Source organism: Pleurodeles waltl, chromosome 5, assembly GCF_031143425.1.
Source record: "Pleurodeles waltl isolate 20211129_DDA chromosome 5, aPleWal1.hap1.20221129, whole genome shotgun sequence".
Lineage (NCBI taxonomy): Eukaryota > Metazoa > Chordata > Amphibia > Caudata > Salamandridae > Pleurodeles > Pleurodeles waltl.
In genome coordinates, this window is record NC_090444.1 from 277903857 (window position 1) to 277925489 (window position 21633).

A 21633-nucleotide genomic window follows, 5' to 3' on the forward strand; every position below is an offset into this window, starting at 1 on the left:
GATGACAAGCACTTTTTAGGTATTTCAATCTAGTTCCTTTACCTCTTGTAAGTGTTCTCTGTCAATGCATTAACAAGATAGCTCTGGATAATAGTGCACTTTTGCATTATTTTACTGGAAGTGGATGATTTGCAATGATGGTATGCACTTTACATTCTTATATATAGGCAGACTCTGAGTTGCTATGATGACATGTGGAACTCCTTTGCCAATATTGCAATGTTAGTTCCTGATAGCAGTATGTTGTTTAACATTATTGTATTTATTACTAGTAGATTATGTGCATTGGAAGTATGCATTCCACACTGTTCTGCATACAGGCAGAATATGGTTTGTTATGATGGAATGCACTGTTGGTTGCACATTTTATACAGACATTTCTTCTGATTCTTATTCTTGTTTTATTTCTCTTTCATGGTTGATACTCTATCTAACTGAAGATTTCTCACTCATAGAATATTCCCATGCACCAGTATGGATATGTAAGATTTTTCCAGCATAGCTCCTGCATGCAGATAGGTGATGTTGTGCTCTGCCCCATCAACTCTGCTCGCTCCACCCTGAAAGTGACAACAAGAGTTGTATATAAGAGTCACTCAGGGACCCTGATATAAGTTTCTTTCTGGATATGTCCACACCATCAGACACAAAGCACAACAGTAATCAATTGTGCCAAAGTTCATATTTCTAAATTGGGCCTTTTTAAATGGAAAAGCGTCCATACCACAGATTGGGGAGGTGGGAGGGAACTGAGAAATCTGGGGTTAGTAAGACTATCCACCAGGAAGGGCGTTATCAAAGGTTCTTCTGATGCATACTTCTAACCACAGATTCCTCACCTTTAGAATAGATACCAAAGCAGTACCTACCCAGGTGGTAGGTCTTTAGAATGACTCAGACAAAAAAGTCCTGCAGGCCTGAACGGCCAAAATGCTCTTCATGTCAGACTTGGCTATCAAGAACAGCAGTGCTTAATGAATGTGTGTACTGATGCTCATGTTGCAGGATAACAGGCATTCAGGATAGGCACTCCACATGCTAACATGGTGGTAGCAGCCTTGACCCTTGAGAAATGGAACCTCAACCCTTATGGAGGCTGTTTCTTTGTCATTGTGTAGTAGATTTTAATAGAGAGGACTATTCTTCTGACAAAGCCCACTTCTCCACTGCTTTGGCTTTCTTTGCCACAGAGAACCCCACAAAGAGTTAATCCTCAACTTGATGTCTTTGGTACGGTGGATATAAAAACTGAGCACCCTTATGGAGATTCTCTTCCTCTTTTGAGGGGTGAGGTGGGACAAACAACATTGTAAGAGTGATGGATTGTCTACACGTAAGAAGAGGTCACCTTCAGCAGAAAAGCCGCTCTTGATCTCATCACCAGTTTGTCTGAAATGAAGGTATGAAAGGTGGTGCAGCGTGGCTGAAATAACAGAGCTTGGAGTCAACTCATGCAGTTAGCCGATGTGATCACAATGAGTAAAATTGCTTTCAGAGTCAACAGATGTAAGGGATGGCTGTGCAACTGTGCAAAGGGAGTACACATGAGAAAAGTAAGGACGAGTTTAAGGTCCCACTGTAGGATCACAAAAGGTTTTGAAGGGAACATGTGGACCAAACCTTTCAGACAACATATCAGACAGGTGATTTGGACAAGGATTGTTGCTCCAGAAAACACAAAAAGGCTGAAAGGTTCGACATGCAGCCTTTAAAAATGCCCACTACAAGTCCTTACTGGGCCAAAGACAGAATGCACAGTAACACATCTGACCATATGAAAAGGTGCTACACCAAGCCACAAACATGTCCCAGCATCCTGCATAAACAGTTTCGTAAAAGGACGACAGGATGCCAGAATGACAGCGACTTCTTTGAGAGGTAGCTTGAACACAGGCAACTGCTGCTGCAGTGACAAAAGATCCTCCTGAAGCTGCAGCCTGATGGGAGGATAGATCCTCATGCCTAGAAGCTCTAGGTACCACGCTCTCCTGGCCCAATCAGGGGCCTCTAGGATGACTTGTACCAGTCATTATAGATCATTGTGAGAGCTCGGGCAGAAGAGGTAGTGTCGGAAAGGCATATAGGAGTCCTAAGCTCCACTCTAGGGGGACTGCGTCTCCAAGCAAATCTTTTGGAAATTCCAGTGTGCAAAAGTGTGAACACTACGTGTGTTTGGAGGTGGTTAAGAAATCAAGCCAGGGTCCTTAACAGTGCTGGAAGATGCCCTGCACCACCCTCGGGAGGAGCTGCCATTCATGAGGTACTAGGCAATGCCCGGTGAGTTTGTCCGCTCTGGCATGTAAAGGTATCAACAAGTGGTGTACAATTAGGGGGATGCCCTGACGATTTAGCCTGCTCCAGAGTTGCAGGGCCCCCTGGTATGGAGCCTAGGACTTCACCCTTTCCTGCTTATTCCACATGGCAGTGGTTTTGTCAGTGAGGACCTGAACCAGCCTTCCCTCAATGGACAATAGGAAGGCTTTTAACAACAATCGAATGACCCACAACTCCAACAAGGTGATGTGGAGGCAGGTCTCCGTCGGAAAACAGAGGCCTCTGATGTCCACCTCTCCCAGATGACCTCCCGAGCTCAGTACAGGCATGTTGGTCACCACTATCAGCACAGGGTAGGGTAGAAAGATGGGGATGCCACTGATCCAACTGCAGCAGAGCAGCCACTGCTGCAGATCTTTTGCAGTCTCCTCTGAAAGCCAGGTAAAATCTGAACCGTTCCTTGGTGCTGGACCCACAGAGACTTCAGTTCCTACTGTGCCACCCCTCCATGTGCCACCTGACATGACTGACTAGCAGGATGGACATGGCCAATAGTCCCAGAAACCCCAGGGCCTTCCTTACTGTGACCCAGGGCTAAGGCTGAAATATCGGGATCAAAGCCAGAAGGTCCTGGACCTGTTCTGCGGAGGATGTACTCAAAATGCACTGTATCCAGGATGATTCCAATGAAAAGAACCTTCTGTGAAGGAGTCAGATGTGACTTTGCCATGCTGACTGCCAACTCTAAAGATGTAAGGAGATTATATGTTGTCTGGAGGTGGCCTACATTTTACTGTGGTAAGCCTGTTTCCAACAGCCAGTCATTGAGGTAAAGGAAGACAAGTAGACCTGACCTCTGAAAATATGCTGCAATCACAGCTTTCGTGAACGACCGAAGGGCACTGGTGAGGCCAAAAGTGAGCACGGCAAATGACAGAACCTGGGCCAGCGTGAGTATTTTCAATTTGTCCTTCCACAGGAAGAGGAAGAAGGTCTGAAATTGGGTGAAGGCTTCTAACCATCTTCGGCAATAGGGAATAAGAGCAAGAGTAAAACCCAGTTCCGATTTCCATGGCTGGGACCCTCTCTACAGCTCCTTTCTCCAAAAAAGGCTGGATTTCCTACAGCCAAATGGTCCTCTTAATGATGATTGATGTAGGTGTTATAGGCAGGGGGACAGAAAGGAGTGTCAGGGCGCTGTCCCTTGGTCTGTCTGCATGACCCACATGACGGATATTGTTCCTTGCCACCATGGAGAAAATGAGTGAACCAGCCACCCACGAGGTGGTTGTTCACTGCTAAGAGGAAACTAATGCAGACTGATGGCTGCTGCCAGAGGGACTGAGGTCTGGGAACTTTGTTGACTCTGCTGGCATGGGCGCTGTCTGCTAGATATTCACCCACAACCTTCTAAGGACTGGGGTATCTGCTGCTGGGATGGTGAGTCTAGACATTACCAGAAGGGAAGTCCCTAGAGATGCCTCAAATGGGGCTAAACTGGTGTGGATGCTCCCTTGAGGATGTAGCAAAGCAGAGAGAGCACACATTTGCTCTCTTTTTTTTAAAGCTCTTGAGGGCGGAGTCAGAACCATTGAAAGAAATATCCTGGACATCACCCAAAAAGTCGGAGAATCTTATACCGATATGGCACTGGAGCGCCACACTACTACCGATCGATTTATTTAAGCATGCTGCTGTGTGTAGTCCTGACTGCATATCATACTTGTCCGCATTCCATTCATTCTGAATGGTCTGTGCTCAATTGGCCCCCAGCACCTCTCGGACTGCACGCAAAATGTCAGCCTCAGTGTCCAATAATGCAAAGAAGTAGCATCCCAGAAAGCAGCTGGCATTGACGGATATAAGGATAAGAGAGAGGAAAAGATTCTCAGACTTTTCCATCCTCTCATTCTTTATCTGGTGGGGATCATAGGGAAGGAATTCAGGTTGACTCTGCTGGTGGAAGCCAGACCATAAAGCTCTCCAGGGTAGGGTGCAGTGTAAGTACGCCAGGTTCACCAGGAGCAGGCCTATGGAGAAGTGCCACTTGTCTACTTACTAGTAGGTATGAACTAGTTTTTGCCCAAGGGCCCATAACGGTATCAGTGAGAGCTTCACCGGGTGACAGCAAGGGTTACAAGAAAGATTATCTGGGTTGCAGGACCTCTATGGGGACATTAGTCTTTATTTTGATGGAAGGCTGTTGCAAATCTAGGACTCCTGACGCCCTTCTATTTACAATGGCAAACAACCCTGATTTTTCCATTGAAGGCCTGGAGGGGAACACAGGGTCTGTGTCAGTGGGGAAGACTCATCCCCACCATCGCCAAAAGCAAGTTGGGTTTGATCAGGGTCCGAGCCAAAGAGTTGTTGAAGTACTAGAGGGTTGCCTCAGGGGAGAGGCATTGTCTTGCCTGAGTCAGAAGGAACGAGGGCTGGGCACATAGGAACTAAACCCATGTGTGGCTCAGTTCAAGGTCGGGATAGATTTGGTTTGGAGTCAGACAGTCGGTGGGCTCAATGTGCACCTCTGGCATCAGCTGCATCAGTGCCAAATTCAATGCTGCAAAAACTGGCATTGACTGTGGTGCTGGATTTGGCATTGGCTCCGTAGTTAGAGCTGAAGCAGGTTTAGGAGACACAAATAGAGCCGCTGGTGGACCTGCTGGCGGTAATCTGGCTTGAGTCCTCAAGAATCTGTAGGGCCCAAAATCACACCAGAGGGAACTGGTAAGGTGCCAAAGATGCAAAGCATAGCTTTCTTAAATTCCTCAGTTTGTTGCAGCATTGCCAACAGACCCAGAAACCTGGGGTTAACTGGCTCCAAAGTAGAACTGCAGGGCTCCTTGACATCCTTGTGACTTTTCAGGACACTGGTGAGACTGGGATGAGGTCTGCTTAGTCTTCTCGTGTTTCTTCTTTGATTTAGGCTTACCTGAAGACTTTGAGTGCACTGAAGATCTACAGTAGAAATGGCCCAGAGAACAGGGAAAGGTCTTTGTACTTGGCTGGGAGTGGCCGTTATGGAGAGCTAGATGTTGATGGGACCTCTTTCGTTGAGGATTCCCGGGAGGCTTTTGAACAAATGCTAGAGTGTGATTGTAACTGATGATATCAAAAACCATTTATCTGATGAGATATTCTTCCACTGGTCGTAGTAAACAGTCAAGTCTGTGATAGAATGTGTTAGTAGGTTTGAAGAAGTAACTGATGCCTGGTAATTGTCACTGACGTCTATACACCTTGTGACCTTTTCCTCCCACTGAAGGTCTCCTCTGAGTTGCTTGTCTCATTTAGGATGTAGCTGCACACCTTTGTAGGCAGTTTCCTAACGTGGAACTGCACATAAGTGTAGTCGCTTCAAATACGGCATTGGTGTCTTTTCAGTACAAACAGAAATGCATGAATCCACATTACTTCTGCAGATATTCAGCAAGAGAATGATTTGTGAAGCTGGGTACTTCTGGAAATCTATCACTATCACAGAATTCCAGAAATATTATGATTCATTGTGCATCCCATTAAAGTCAGAACGTTTCTCCAAACACAAGAGTAATCCTGCTGGAGCATATTCCAACTCTTCACTTTCAGGGCTCCCTGAATTGAGCTAATTAATAGTAAATATCTCTTACCAACTTACACTGACCAAAGCACTTAAGGAAAAAAAGACTTCTATCGAGGTGGAAAGGTGAGGATTAAGGCATTGGTGCGGATTCTCTTGATGGCGACTCTTCTTTATAGGCCAAAAACGAAGAATGGCCTGCTAGGTTCATTATTTGCAGTACAAATGGCGAATATCTGTTTTTAGGGAAGGAGAGTTATACGATGTTTTTTTTTTTTTGCAAAGCAAATAAAACTGTATTTTGAAGTATGAGAAGCTCTGCTCGGGATGCGACTGAAGAAGATGGAGACGCAGCATCTCTTGGTTTCTCTTTGCGGCAGCTTACTGTCAACAGTCGAATGTGTCATTGTGCATTATGTGGTTATCTGTGGACTGAGGCGAATCTGGGCAATGAAAGGCGTTTAGCACGGACTCCGTTTGACCCATTCTTAGCATAGCACACTATGGAGTGCACAGTAGTTTTGAAACAGAATCCAGAGGACGGCACGATCGCGACCTGCTAGGTGATAACATGACACTATACTTACGGTGCATGGATCTTGTGGGTTTTTCCCTTGAAAAGTACATGACAGATAGAAAAAATGAAAACAACGTAGTTGCGTGCTTAGCTCACAAATGGCTGACGTTTTCCGAAATGCTTAAACCATAGCACTCCGTCCACCTGCCATCAAGAAAATGAGGCACAGACCGATGACACGGCACATCTATGACATAAGCCGCACTTGTTTGCACTGTACAATGTCCTCTCCGGAAGCTGCACCTTGGAGATACATTTAAACATAAGCAAAGGAATGCAATAAACACCCTACAATTTATAACTTGGAGGTGTCTGAAAAATGTATTAATTCGTTTCTGCAGGCTCGAACCCCATCATAAACGTCACACTGGCAGAGCTACACAGTGCAGGAGCTGCTGTCTGTACATCTGATTTAGCTGAACTCTATCTGCAATTTACCAAATATTAGCAGAAATTTGAAAAAATATCCAAGACAGCGCAGGCATCGACAAGTGCGTTGCAGAAGCAGCCCGTCACTTAAAGTTGTAGTTCACCATCTTCCAAAGAGAGGCGAGGGCATACTCGTCAGGCGCGGTGGGGATACGTACACCGAGTACATGTACTGAGAGGTAGAACAGGTTTTTTTTTAGTAAAAATATTTTGCAGCGCTTATAAGCTATAAATGGTGCAATATTTGAATACATATTTCTGCCTGCTGCCCCTCGGTGACAGAAATAAAGGCTACATTCAGCTTAAAAACAGCGAGACTGAATTCTACTCCCTTGAACTATTGCGGGTTTATTTTGGTGCAAGGTCTGTAAAAGTTGATGCCAATATGCAGTAATTAACCTACATAAAATGCACCCAAAACATACGATGATACCGAGAAGAGCAATTGAATTAATTTTCCAAGAGAAACAGATTCAAAGTGTCTTAGAGTTGTAAAAGCAAACAATGTAACGTTGGATAAGGATACATTAAACGTCGGCTTAAAGAAGCGATTAAACTAATTTCAGATCATTTATGGTCGGTATTTGAAAGGAGAAAATAGATGAAATTTGAGACAATGACTGACAGGGATTGACTGGTTTATTTATTTAGCTAATTCAGCAAAATGTTATGGGTAGTAATGGTGACCTACTGAAAGATGACAGAGGTCTCTAAAATAATATTTATTAAGATGTTTATAAAAAAGTATAATTGGCTACCTTATAATCTAAATATGCATAAATGTGAAAATAACTGGCAATTGCAAAAAAAAGACCCTCAGGCACCCTACAATGCAGGTGTAATCTGGAAAGGCCTTCCGAATGACTGCTATTTTGTAAAAATGAAAAGCGACAAATTACACGGCAGAAAGTACGATTTGATTTAAGACAGCTCACACTGCAAACACAAGCAAACTCATTACTCACAAAAATATATATTTAATTAAATTAATGATTATTTACACATTTTCCCAAAGTGTTAAGAACATTAATCAATATCTGCAGTTTCTTTACATAATACGGCAGCTAATTTAAGTGATTTCCGAAGCATCACTGGTGCAGCCAAGCGAATTTATGGAAATCAGGAGCATGCAGAGAGTTATCGTTATTTATTTTGCGCAAGAAAATATCGGATTAAAAAAAAATATTTACAATCAGAGTATGCCATAGCTACAATTCCAATTCAGGAGATGCTTGTCTCTTCTGCAACAATGTTACAAAAAATATCTGCATGCTGAGGGTTCAAATGATAGGCATACAACGTGTGACCAAGAACATTAAGAAATCTCATATTATGCAACATAAATGCATATTGGTCACAGAACAAAACAGCTGACGAATGGCATAGCTGAAGCACCACACTGTCATGCATATTTTAAACTGTCTGGTACAATATCAGATTAAAGAAAATGTAGGGACCTGGTAAAAAACGACTAAAAATAAAATATTTACATTCTGCCAAGAAAATGTTAACGATGTATTTGTAGGGAGCTTTCCTTCTATGATCTGCATGCGCCTTTAACTTATATGATATTCACAAAGACTCGGGAATGCACAGGTAAAGGCAGGCCAGCGCAGACTGCTCCTTCCCTACACGTACCCCTGAGGCCTGCCGGCGTGTGTGCAGACAGCACTGGTAAACGCTGTGCAGTTCACTTTTCATGGAAAGTGTTTTCAGTGTGGAGCAATCCCTTACCACATATCCACTGGAAATATGTGACCGTTAGGAAAACATTTGTACCTTAGTTGTACAACACTCGGGATATTTTTAGCGGTAGATTTACATAAGGAAATAGCGTAAAAAACACGGGGTATGTCTGTGAATCTGCTAAGTTATGACTTTATGCAAGCTCTCCTCACCCTGCCCGTGGGCTTGGAACACCCGCGATTCGACTCCTAGCCCTGGCCTGCGAGCGTGTAGGTCTTCACCAACTGAGAGTAAATCCCAGCCCATGACCCTACTGAGCGAAAGTGCACTATACAAACACATAATACATATGTTTTGGGTCGGATAAATGAAAAATTCCAGATTCTGTGACTTAGGGCTTGGGATTTCTAAACGTACTTCCTAAGCAAGTAACACTTATGTGCGCACAGACGTTGCCAGCATGGTCGGTCACCCAGTACCCGGCGGAAGAGATGCCGATGCTCAGATAGGCAGTGCACCCGACCTTCGATGCGTCTTACAGCTCTTGAGATGTGTTATGAAAGAAGAGGTCCTCCGGAGCTACTGCCCTCACTACAAGGGTCAATTCTGTTTAATTGCAAAGTACACATCGCGTTTCTTTGAAAAAGGAGAGTGCCCCTATATAGCGCTCCAAGTCTGTCTGCCTGTGCCAGCTCATCAGGGTGCTAAGACCTAATGGATGATCGGGTACTGCCTTAATTGCAAGCATTAAGTGTGATCTTTGTAAATATTGTACATGGAACCAGGAGTGGCAATGTGTGGTGTTTGTGTGCTTGGGTGTGAGGATGTGTGTGACAGAGGATGTGTGGTCGCGTCTGCATGATCATGTGCCTTCTTCAAAATCAGGGCCTATTAGAATTTCACAATAACCATACTTAAGAGTTGACTGGAATATATTTTTATGTCATAACACAGGAGCCAAAGCGTTTCGTGGCAAAGGCCAGGAGAAGCATTTGCGTTTGATAGAGGCGCATTGACAGTGTAAGAGGACAATAGATTGCCTTTTGACTGTAATAACTAGTTTACATTGTGGTAGGCATGATGAAACAGTAGTTTAAGCTGAACTGGATCAAACATAAATGGGATTGCCTAACAGGCGATGACTTACTAACTCCAAACTATCTAAGGCAGTCACATTACTAAACTTTGAAGGGACTTCAGTAATGGCTGCAAATATAAAGCATATTTTACAAAAACAAAGGTCGCTATGCACTGCACAAATTGTAATATGTAGTTAGAAAAGGGAGGCTTCATGTTTTCTTTTCAAATTGCCTAAGATGGCCCTGTTCCCAGATACCAGGCGTCAGAAGTGTGACCAGGAAAAAGGTATTTTCCTCTACAATTCAGTATAGTGGTGGGAACAGAGGAGATACATGGTCAAATATTTATATAAATAATAAGAACCACCTGGAGCCAAAACTTCAACGCTAAGAACAACAGCTGGTAAGTGTTGAAATAACCTTACCAACCAATGGAACAAAAGCTTACAATTGTCCATTCTCAAGAAGATCTAACTCTGCTACCCAAGAAGAAATTTGTCTACCTTTCCCAATGGATAACACTGGGCTACGTTATTACTCTTAGTGAGTGCTAACCTTCAATTGGGAGCACATAGGAAACCTTATTACATTTAATGAAGGCTCACCTCAATTGGGAGCAGACTGGAATGTCAAGCTTGGTGCCTAAAGAAATCTAGTTTAAAAACACACTTTGATGGTAAAGTTGGATTTAAAGTCACAATTCTGAAGATGCCACTTTGAGAAAGTTGGCATTTTCTTGTCCCAACAATTTGGTGCCTGAAGCCTGGGTCATACGACTAGGTGTAGCTGGCAGTTGGTCTTTCTGTATTGATGCCAGAAAATGTGTTAGCAGAATGGCACCTCTCTGACTTCATGAGGGGGAGGAGCTGTCACCTTAGACACTTGGACATCACAAAGGCTCTGCCTGACCACACACACAAAGGGTTCGACACTAGTCTTTTGTGACCTCAGACAAACTGGGGCCAGGGCAGAGAGGCAGGAAATTCCAAGTGTCTCTTGGGGTGGAAGCCTCCAGAACCTTTTCCTACATCAAAGTGGCAATAGGTATAAATATTGAATGCTCAGACCCAACTCTTCAGTACACCTCTGGACTTGTGGGAGACTCGGGATTGCTTAGCTGCTCTGCAAGAAAGACTGTTGCCCTGCTGCCTGAGTGAGAAGGACTGGACCAAGAGTCTGACTAACAGGCTGGCCTCCTGATCACAGCCCAAGGGAGAGAAAAAGCTGCAACTCCCTTGAACCCAGCATTGGCACTCTGTCTGCTGTTAGTCCTAACCCCCGCCCCTCCACTAAGTGATGCCACCTCAGCCCTGGGCCCTTGGAAGTGGGTCTGAACGTGCTCTGCCAGGCAAGCTGTAGTCCTGTGAGTAGAACAAAAGCAGCACAGTGCATTTCCTTGCAGCCACAATGGAACCATTCTACGTAACACACTCCCGACACAGGACCTTGTATCGCAGTCTGCAGCTTCCTCAGAACCGCTGCTAAGCGACGCATCCTCAGCGCAGGCCTTTGCATCGCAAGCCCCTCGACAATGGCATCTTTGATAATGGCGCAGGACTTCGCATTGCAGCTCCACAGCTTCCTCGTAACAGTTGCTGTGCAGTGCATCCTCGATGCTGGACTTCGCATTGCAAGCCCCTCATCAACAACATCCTCAATGATGATGATGCACAAATCTGCATCGCAGCACCGCAGCTTCCTTGGAACCACCACTGTGCAATGCATCCTCAAAGAAGGACCTTGCAACTGCAAGGCTTGGACATCTCTTGAGAAAACAGTTGTTCTCAACCAGATGTGGTGCCGAAAGGCCACCAATGATGAAATCACTCTACCAAGTGAGCCAGCGGCAGATCATTCTTGCACCTCGCCGCCAAGACGTGGAACACACTTCCCACCCACCTGCGTCAGACCAAAGTCCTTCTTACCTTCAGGAAACTTCTCAAGACCTGGCTGTTCGAGCACTAGCAGCACCCCCCCCACCCAAACCTCAGCGCCTTGAGACCCTCACGGGTGAGTAGTGCACTTTACAAATTTCTGATGGATTGATTGATTGTGTCCAGTTCACATTTAATGGTGAACTTTGCTGCCTCTCTCTCGTCAATACTACCTTAGCAGAATATGGCTCGGGTCTCCTCCAAGCCCATAGGTAGCACTTGCACACCCGAATCCCGGGTTGTATGGGAATATCACCCTAAAAGGCACGCAGTGTTCATTGAACGCAGTACAAGGCTGGCAGAAGAGAACATATTCTTGCCAAAGATATTCAGTCACTTGGATTCCCTATCTGGTGGAGTGGTAGGGAATATGCCAGGGCTGATCCTAGAGGTGGAGGCTTGGACCACCAACCTCCCTGGGGTGGGGTGGGGTGTTGAGTAAGGAAACTGGGGCACACAGGGGCACGGCAATGGCAGCAAGCAATTGTCCTATGTACAAGTCCTGAGTAGGATGTCTGTAAGGGCTTCATTAAAGGGGAGTAAAGGTTCGGAGGGTTTGACTCCCGGCTGAAGCACTTCTCTTAAGATTTTCGATTTGACTGCGACAGTGGGTAGTCGAGGGTCCACAAAATCAGCCTCTCTATGAACCACCACAGCAAAAGAGGCTCCCTCCTCCGTAGTCATGATAGGAGGAGAGACCAAACCAGGGTCAGGAGAGATGTCTAACCCACTGGTTTCCGCCAGCTACTCATACCAGCTGTCCTCATTCTCATCTAAGGGATGCTGATATCCATTAGGGTCATCAGACCCACTCCCATTTGTCTCCCTCTTCAGGCATGTCAAAAGTAAAAGGCACTGGCTCCTATCCAGAAAGTATTGTCCTGGTCGGCACTGGAACCAGCATCAGTCAACGCCCATTTGGATCCACGTAGGAGTCGGATATGACAATGGGAATGGCACCACCATGGGCCGTCTGCAGTGCCAAGGGTGTCAGCACTAGAGCAAGCGTCAAGGGAGGTCTCGGTCTCACTGGTGGCTCCGTTCTGGACCTAACAAGGGATCCATGGGGCCCGAATGGCGCCAGAGGCCAACCAGCCAGTGGGGATCCAGTGGGGGCCGCTCCCGAACCTGTAGGGTCAGAAGGCGCTCCAGAGGGCCCTGGCTACCCAAATAAGAGGTGCATGACCTCATAAAATTCTTTAAGCTGGGTGAGCATCACTCCAACAAAGACAGGGAAGCATGGGGAGGACCCTGAATCAGGCTCCCCCAAAGCGAGAGGCCTGGAGTGCCGACGCCCCTGCACCTCCTCAGAAGACTTTGACAGGTGTGGTGAAGTCAAAGACCTCTTCAACTTCTTTGATTTCCTATGCCTGTGAAGCTTACCTGACAACACTGAGTGTGATGACGATCACCAGGTGAGACTCCATGAATGGTAAAGGAACTTCAGCGTGAACAAGATCTTAAGCACTGCAGGGTCGTCCAACGTCGGGGATGGAGGCAGCGGGAGGCAGGAAGCTTGTGGGAATCGCTTCCTCAGCACCTTCGGGTGCATGGCACAGCAATCCTCACGTCTTGCAGTCTTGGTCCCGCTCCAAGCACCTTAAGTACCCCAAGTGGGGATTTGTAACAGGCACTCCATGGTTTGAAACCAGCCATTTTCCTAGGTAACATCCTCACACCAGAAAATCCCTCAAAAAGAGCTGATAGAAAGTCAGAAAAAGCCAGTCAAAAATGATTGAGGGTTACTCTGATCGGATCAGCACTATCTGGTGGAGAAAGGAAAGAAATGCTGTCAGTGCACCAGGGAGGCGCCTATATGGGTGCCACGAACATCACTTCCAGAGTGGGAGATGCCATGGCAGAGCCGAACACCATCACCTATGGGTGCACAGGGGTACTGTTCAAACTGCCAGATCCAGTCTGATGCCTGGGTATTACTCTAAAGTAAGGAATCTGCGGCTAGAAGTCTCTATCTTATCATTATTTTCTAAATGTCTCTTCTCAGTTTCAGGAGTCAAAAGTTGACTAGTGCAGACACCTACTCGACTCTGGGCACTACAGTGGTGCCAGAATGGCTTAGTCACAAGAATCTTCCTAAGGTGCCATTGCAGGCCAACTAAGGGGCTCACTGAGATGCAATTACAGTTTATTAGCAAGCACTTGTCTGAGAAGCATTTCCAGCTGAATGAGCTCATGGTTGGCTAATCCATATTCACCAGTTCTCTCAAATGGGAATGGGTTTAAGTGGAGTGTGAACTCTCTTCCCCATACAAGTACACATTAATACAAGCAACTAAGTCAAAGGTGTCTCATTAATGCACAACTCAGGACACTGATGGTACAGGGATCGGCCCACAGAAAAGATTTACAATCAAAAGGCAGTACTACAAGCACAGTATGTTTCACTGCATAATGTGTGTAAGAAATCAGAGATTTAGAGATTTAGATGAAGGGGGTGATAACCCACTTCAAATAATAATCACAATCGTTGTCAAGGTGAATCACTAAAACCAGTAAAAAAAAGCCTGTGCTTAACCCCCTGGCAGCTTTGCACAAACCCCACCTCAACTAATAATCACAATTGTTGTCAAGGTGAATCACTAAAACCACTAAAAAAGTGCCTGTGCTTAACCCCCTGGCAGCTTTGCACAAAATGGTAAGGCTTAGTTTAGAGGCTATATGTAAAGTATTTATATAGTGCTCACACAGTACTAAAGTGAAAACACAACACATGAAAAATCCCAAACCAATATCGAAAAATAGAGAATACTTAAATAAATAAAATTACACTACAACAACAAAAATCCAATAAGTAGAACCGGAGATATGAATTGTTAAGGTCTGAATTAAAAATAGCACCAAAAGGCACACAAAGCCAACCATGTTTATCTGGTCACATTAGAGCGTGTCAAAGTCAAAAGTTAAAGCAGACAGTGATAGAGCGCATGTTGGATAAAGGGACCATGATCGTCCCAGTAGAAAATGTAATTGTGAAACTTTTATGGGGCAAAAGCGGTTGATGAAGAGTAGTCAGCAGGGCAAGCTGGATCCGAAACGGGGCTCCAGAAGGGCAGGCTGCTGAAGAGCAGAGTCCCAGTGAAGTTCTCAATGAAGACAGAAAAGCTCATTGCAGGGGAAGTCCAAAGTCCATGCTCTGGCAGGCATCGATATGAACCGGATACTGCTCTGCATCAGTCCCGGTGTAGCCTCAATGTTCGGATTTAGAAACTTTTTTAGAAGTTGGATCTTCTTCATTGGGACAAACCAGCAAGTTGAGGCTGATCAGCGATTCAACATCAGTGACTGCGGCTTCAATGGTGACCCTGGTCTCCATCGGTTCTCCAGCGAGATAGTCGGCAAAAAAGTCAATTTCCTGTAGTTTGGGTACAAGGGGTACACCTGCCAAGGGTACAGGACCTGGGGGCACCAACTGAGGGGTTAGGACTCACTCCAACAGATGCCAGTAGCAGGGTCCAGTGCAGGTCTTGTTTGAAGTGGTCAACTGGGCAGTTGCAGGAAGAGAAGCCTCTGGAAGCTTGCTGTACCCCTGTAGCTCGAAAAGGAGGTGATCCACCAGACCCTTGGAGCCACTTCTGGGGTCCTGGGTTCAAAACAAGCAGGTTCAGTCTTCCTTCAGGTTTTTCAAACAGCATGGCAGTCCTTCTTCTAATTCTTCACAGGTCCAGGATTGTTCTGAGGAAAGGTCAGTGGGGTCCACTTTTATGTCAGTCTGTGAGTGGGTGGCAAGCCTTTGTCCACCCCTAAACCAGTTCTGGTCTGTTCCTCCCATCCACGTGGGTTTAGTGCTAGCCAGACTACAGAAACAAAATGGGCAGAACTAGGTGTGAACTTCATCTTCCTGGGACAAGGAGGCATCCTCTGAAGCACAGGAAGGGCTGTCACAGCTCCCAAGCAATCCTGTCAAGGGAGGATTCGTCATTCTCAGACCCCTTTGTTCACAGTCTGGAAGCAATACACCTTTCACCACAGGAGAGCCATCAGGGGTCTAATGACAGCTGATTACTGTCTGGAAAGGTTTTTGGTTTTAGGCAAGAAAATGACGAAGCATGCCATTGAAAAAAAAGCAAGCAAAAGAAAGGGACAAAAAAGCTAACCAATGGTAAGCAATGGGCACACTGTAAGACCTCTGTAAGTTCACAATATGTAATTCACAACCAGACCGCTTGTGCAGTCTGGTCAGCAAGAGCTAACAACAACAGGAGAGCTGGTTAGGCTGTTTACGAAAGAATGATTGTGTCAACTTCGCCTGCAGCTTATGAGCAGCCAACAAAGAGCAAATTTAAGTAAAAGTGGACCCCATGACTCTCGTCCAGTTTTGTAATCACTGCTTTAAAAATTGATGTACTAAAGTTTGGAAGGCAGGAAAAGGTCTTATATCATCAGAATTGCTGGATGCCCTGCGATTGTTACAAACACCCGTTCTGTAGATCAACTGGAGCTTATTGAATGTAGCGGGCATGTCTGACACCTAAACTGAAATTATTTATACCCACGGATCAATAAACTCTATACTACTAAGGAGCGAGTGCATCACTATTTCTCAAACATCTTAGCCAAAATGGAACTTTGGAGATAGCCTAAAATTGGCTAACTTTCATGGTTTACTGTTCTCTTTCTGGGACAAGGGCAAAGATACAACAACATGTTTCAATGGGCGTAGCCCCATCCTTTCAACAAAGAACATAATTACAATTCCATGTATATCTAAAAATACAACTGCAAAATCTAATCTTTTAACTAATGTTAATAGCATAAAGTGCGCTGTGTTTTGGAGTTAGGAACAACCACACATCTCTCGGTATTATCCTTCAAACTGAACAGACACTCCAGGTACTTTCTCCTTGTTGCCACCTCTTCAAATATGGAAATGTATTATTATGGGTTGGTTTATACTTGTATGTCATGATGGGTTAATATACTGAATCAACAGTTGATTTAAAATGCCTGGAAAATACATTATGATGCACCAGCTATTGAGCTCTGATTAACAAAACAAAATGGTCGGGACCAGAGGGGACACCCTTCAGACCTCGTGACCCTAATGCCCGACAGCCGAGTCTGTGAACTCTTGTAGGAGTACCTAAAAACAAACATTTGAGCTGGCACTGGGTGTCACTCGCCGACGGCAGTGTTAAAGTCAAGTTCTACAATACTATAGTGTTGCAGGCAACATGGTAATTGCGATTATCAAACATAAAAGCAGCATTTATGTGACACCACCTTTCAGTGGGATTAGTGAGAGGTGGACGATGCAGTAGCCCTTCTCGGTACATACTGTTAACTATATTTAAACTCCCAACCATTGGCTTCGGGCAGAGTACTATTTGTGCAGTGTTTTATCATACTGCATCCTGATACAGTGAGAAGAGCTGAAACAGTGCACCTTTCTTACTTTGCATGAACATGTCTTGTCAATCAAGCATGCAAGAGCCATGTTTATTTTTCATAATCCAGCACTTGAATTTCTGACAAAGATATATCCAGCACATCGGAGACATCTTATCGTTTTAAACATGGTTTATATTAAACAGCGGTCAGAGTGTGGAGTCTAGCAGCCTGTTTTCTTTGGGTTACAAAAGTTAAACAATAGAATCCACGTGTGTTCAAGCAAGAACTTGAGAATCAGTAGACTGCCACAAAGCTACCTTTGGAAATACAAACATTATCTTCACAAAACAAAGGGCAGCCTACAAAACACTCTGTACTCAAGTGCACGCTGACAGGTGAGGGCACCTTAAATTGTTTTCTTAAACTCTAAAAATGAATGCTGCAGGCGCCTACTATAATTTCCACAGATTTGTCTTTTCCAGGAGGCATTTGTGTCGATTTGTTTCAATACTGTCCTATAGCTTCAAAGTGTTATCTTTAATATAGTCCTTCGAGATATTTTAAGTGAATCTATCGGCAGCAGAAGCTGAGCTATGAATTTGGTGTGATAATATACTTGAAGATCAAAAAAGTTCACCCTTAAGAAAAAAAGTGATACCCAAAACTGGCATGGACACACGCTTGCCCTAGGAGACAAAATGAAGGGGCATAATGCAAGGGACTAAGGACCCGATTTAGATTGTGGCAGATGGGTTACTCTGTCACAAACGTGACAGTTATTCTGTCTGCAGTATTACAATTTCCATAGGATATAATAGAATTGTAATACAGTGGATTGGATATCCGTCGCGTTTGTGACAGAGTAAGCCCGTCCACCAAGATCTAAATCACGCCCTATGCCTATGTGTTAACACATTTGTCAAACTCAGAGGATAGACTGCAGCAAAGAAAATGAGGTGATTCAAAGGTTGGTAGCATCGGCCAGCCAGCAGTCAAAGGAAAGGTGCATCAGAAGACCACGTGTCCCAACAGCTCCTGGATTTAAAACCAGTATATAACAAAATATATATATACACATATATATATATATATATACATATATATATATACACACACACACATGCATACTAGAACATGAAGGATCACAAGAAAACAACAGCCCACTAGGGCAAACATCTGGATCCCAAAGGATGCAATGAGTCACAAGAAAATGTAATATCCAGGAAAGAAGTGACTCAAACAGATGATCTCACCAAAGAACAAAAATATATTTCCACTACAACGTTTCAGCTTCCGCCTTCCTCAGGTAGTACGTGATGGTTTGCTCAGTGCTGTGCAGCCACCTGAGGAAGGTCGGAAGCTGAAAATATTTTTTTGTTCTTTGATGAGATCATCTGTTTGAGTCACTTATATATTGCATGCCAAGAAGAGATAACACTGCAAATCAATGGAGTTTGCCTAATGATGCCTCCAGGAGTGCAGTGTTATCTCTTCTTGGTATGCACTTAATGGGGGTTGTGGTTTTAACCCTTACGTTGGCGTCAGCAGTTAGAGCCTATCGCTCTTTAGCCCTGCTGTTTTGGAGAATATATAAATATATATATATATATATATATACATTTATATCTATCTATCTATATATACACATTTATATCTATCTATCTATATATCTATATATATATATATATACACACACACACATATAGTTAGTTTGACTCAGAACATCATTCCCTGGGTGGATGACTTGTAGCCCACCAGGATAAGATTGAAATAAATGTGCCGGATGTTTAGCTCTAAAAATTTCTATTGGAACTGACTTACGTGGGCAACCCCAGAGCGATATGAGAAGTGTAAATGACCTATCAAATCGGTATTTGGTAAAACACTGGAATCCAGAGTCCAGCAAGTTAGAGCTGATTTAATGTGTGATGTAAGACAAATTACCTTCTGTTGGACTGATTTTGGATTGGAACGTGAAAAGAAGGTGACATTCTCATTCTCGCCCTGGCAAGGTGATGTGAATAAGCTCGAATCTGTCACAGAGGTAAGTTCAAATAGAAGGTTTATTTCTACAAGCGACCTAGCATCCAGCCACTCTGGAGAGCTTCAGTAACTGTCACCTCTAGAATCACTAGCCACCAACATTCCGCCGAACACAGCGCGGAATCAGAACATAACATATCCTCTTATCTTCACACTAAGTAACTAATTAAAAAATAATAAACAACAACACCAAGAGAAATGGAAAACAAGTCGTACTTAAGAATACATGTTACAAATGACATAGTTCTTCAAATAAGTAATACATTAATAAAGAAAACAATAAAGCAATAATTTAGAACAAAAGTTACAAATGTTATTTCATAACACAGTTCAACAGATAACTTAGGACACTACATAGTCCTTCAAATAACTAGGACACTTATGGATCCTCATCGGTTGTTTACGAATGGATGTCTCCACTTGAGGTGTACTTGCACCTTGTTTTTCACCCTCTTGAAATGCACTTGTACTTTGTATCCCACCTCCTTGAGCTGTACTCGTGCTTTGTATCTCAACCTCTCCAGCATTTTCACAGGTTCCATCACTCACACCAAAGGCAAAAGCTTCTGAATCAACATCCATCTTACTCCCATTTCCCAAGAAAAATGAACTCGAGCACCCTTCCACCTCTTGACTACGGGCACATGCTCCACTTCTCTGATACAAAGCCACATTTCTCAGATTCCACTTCTCCCCTCCTTCAATCTCAACTTGAAACTTCCCCACCTTCTTCACACGAAAAGGACCTCTAAATCTCGAAACACCCCCCTTGACTCTTCCTGACTTGACTTTAACCCAATCCCCAACCTTCAACTTATAGTTGTGATGAGGGATAACAACCTTCTCACCACTCGACATCTTGACTCCTCCTGAAGCAACCCACTCTTGAAGCCAGGGGGGAATCAATTTCGACCCTATCGATCGCCCCCTCATCACTCGAAAAGGAGACTTACCAGTAACACTGTGAATTGTGGAACGATAGGCACGTACCACATCAACAATCATTTTCCGCACACAACAACGATTAGCAAGAGCTAGCTGTACTGTCCCCTTGATTAATCTATTGATTCTTTCTACAATTCCATTACCCTGAGGATAATATAGGGACGTTCTAGTGTGACGCACTCCACAATTCTTCAGAAACAAACACATCTCATTCGAAGTTAATTGAGTGCCATTGTCCGTAATCATGACCATAGGAATACCTTCTTCCATAAAAATGTCCTCCAATACCTTTATGGTCGTGGTTGTGGTCACATCACGTACGAATTTAACCACTAACCATCTTGAATGTACATCCACCACCACTACTGCAAAACGCATCTGAAGAGGAAGTTCAAAAAGTGGACCAATAAAATCTAAACAAATCGTGTGCCAGGGTTTCCCAGGATCTTCAATGTGCCCTTCCATCCTGCCCACTCCGACTTTCAACCTCTTCTCACTCTCCTTGCACAGTCTACACTGCTCCACCCAACACTTGACTTGACCATCTAAACCAGGCCACCAAAAAAACTCTTTCAACCTCCTGCTTGTCATCCCCTGACCCAAGTGACCTTCATGAGCTAAGGAAAATAATTTAAACCTTAACCCAGCTGGTGGAACAAAACGTTCTCCCCGCATCAATACACTGTCTCCACAACACGACAATTCATCTAACACATCCAGAAATGGTCTTACCGACAACGGAAGAGAACTCTCTCTTCTAGCCCCTAAAGAAACTAGTTTGAAAACATACTTAAGACAATCATCTGCAGCCATCTCACTCTTCCATTCCTCCAGCGTAAATGTACCCAAACCCCACTCAACCACATCACATATAGAGGCTACAGCATCATCCGTATCGCAACACTTTATCGATTGAGGATCAAGTTTTTCCCAGTCAAGAGACAACCTGCTCAGACAATCGGCCTTCGTCGCCAAAACTGATGTGAATAAGCTCGAATCTGTCACAGAGGTAAGTTCAAATAGAAGGTTTATTTCTACAAGCGACCTAGCATCCAGCCACTCTGGAGAGCTTCAGTAACTGTCACCTCTAGAATCACTAGACGCCAACATTCCGCCGAACACAGCGCGGAATCAGAACATAACACAAGGGTACAGGGTGGGCAGATGCAGAATAATTAGGTGGAAAGCGGAAAGACTGATTTTCAAATAAATAAATTTGTAAACACTGTGCATGATTGAAGGGGGGGGGTACTGTCCAACATCATGGAAGATTTCTTTTAGCAGAGAAAAAATACACACAAAATGATTGCTAAAGAAGAATATCAAGATAACCATAAAAAATTTCAAAATGAACAACCATCTCTGCTCTCTCCTGTGTGGGTGGAGTCTGACAAAATTGTCCAGATCTATATGAAAAATACTACATTATTTTGGTTGAATCTTTCACTTGGTTCTCACTCTTTCGATGTAAGGGTTGTTGACTAGGAATTTTACTTCATTGGCAGGGAAAGAAACGTCATTAATTCTGGTTTTACTGCATTTTCATTAAGGCTCCACAAAGCCATCCCATTTTAACTACTGGCGCTGGATGGGCGAGTTTTACAGCACGCTGTGTTACTGAAAAATACTTCCTCTGAGGTACGCGAGCTGTCAGTTCAGAGTTGCAATCCATACCTCAGAGGGACACCAGAGACGAAGAATGCTTGGGAGGTGGAGTCCCTTGGCCGGGTAAGGTGGCTCAGTCGACTAAATCAC

The 21633-nt window shown here is 44.2% G+C and overlaps 1 protein-coding gene across 2 annotated transcripts in view; it reads right to left on the reverse strand.

The window, feature by feature from the left end:
• SRBD1 (S1 RNA binding domain 1) overlaps positions 1-21633 on the reverse strand; it is a 759215-nt gene that overhangs the window by 264592 nt on the left and 472990 nt on the right. The gene's annotated exons all lie outside the window — the stretch shown is intronic.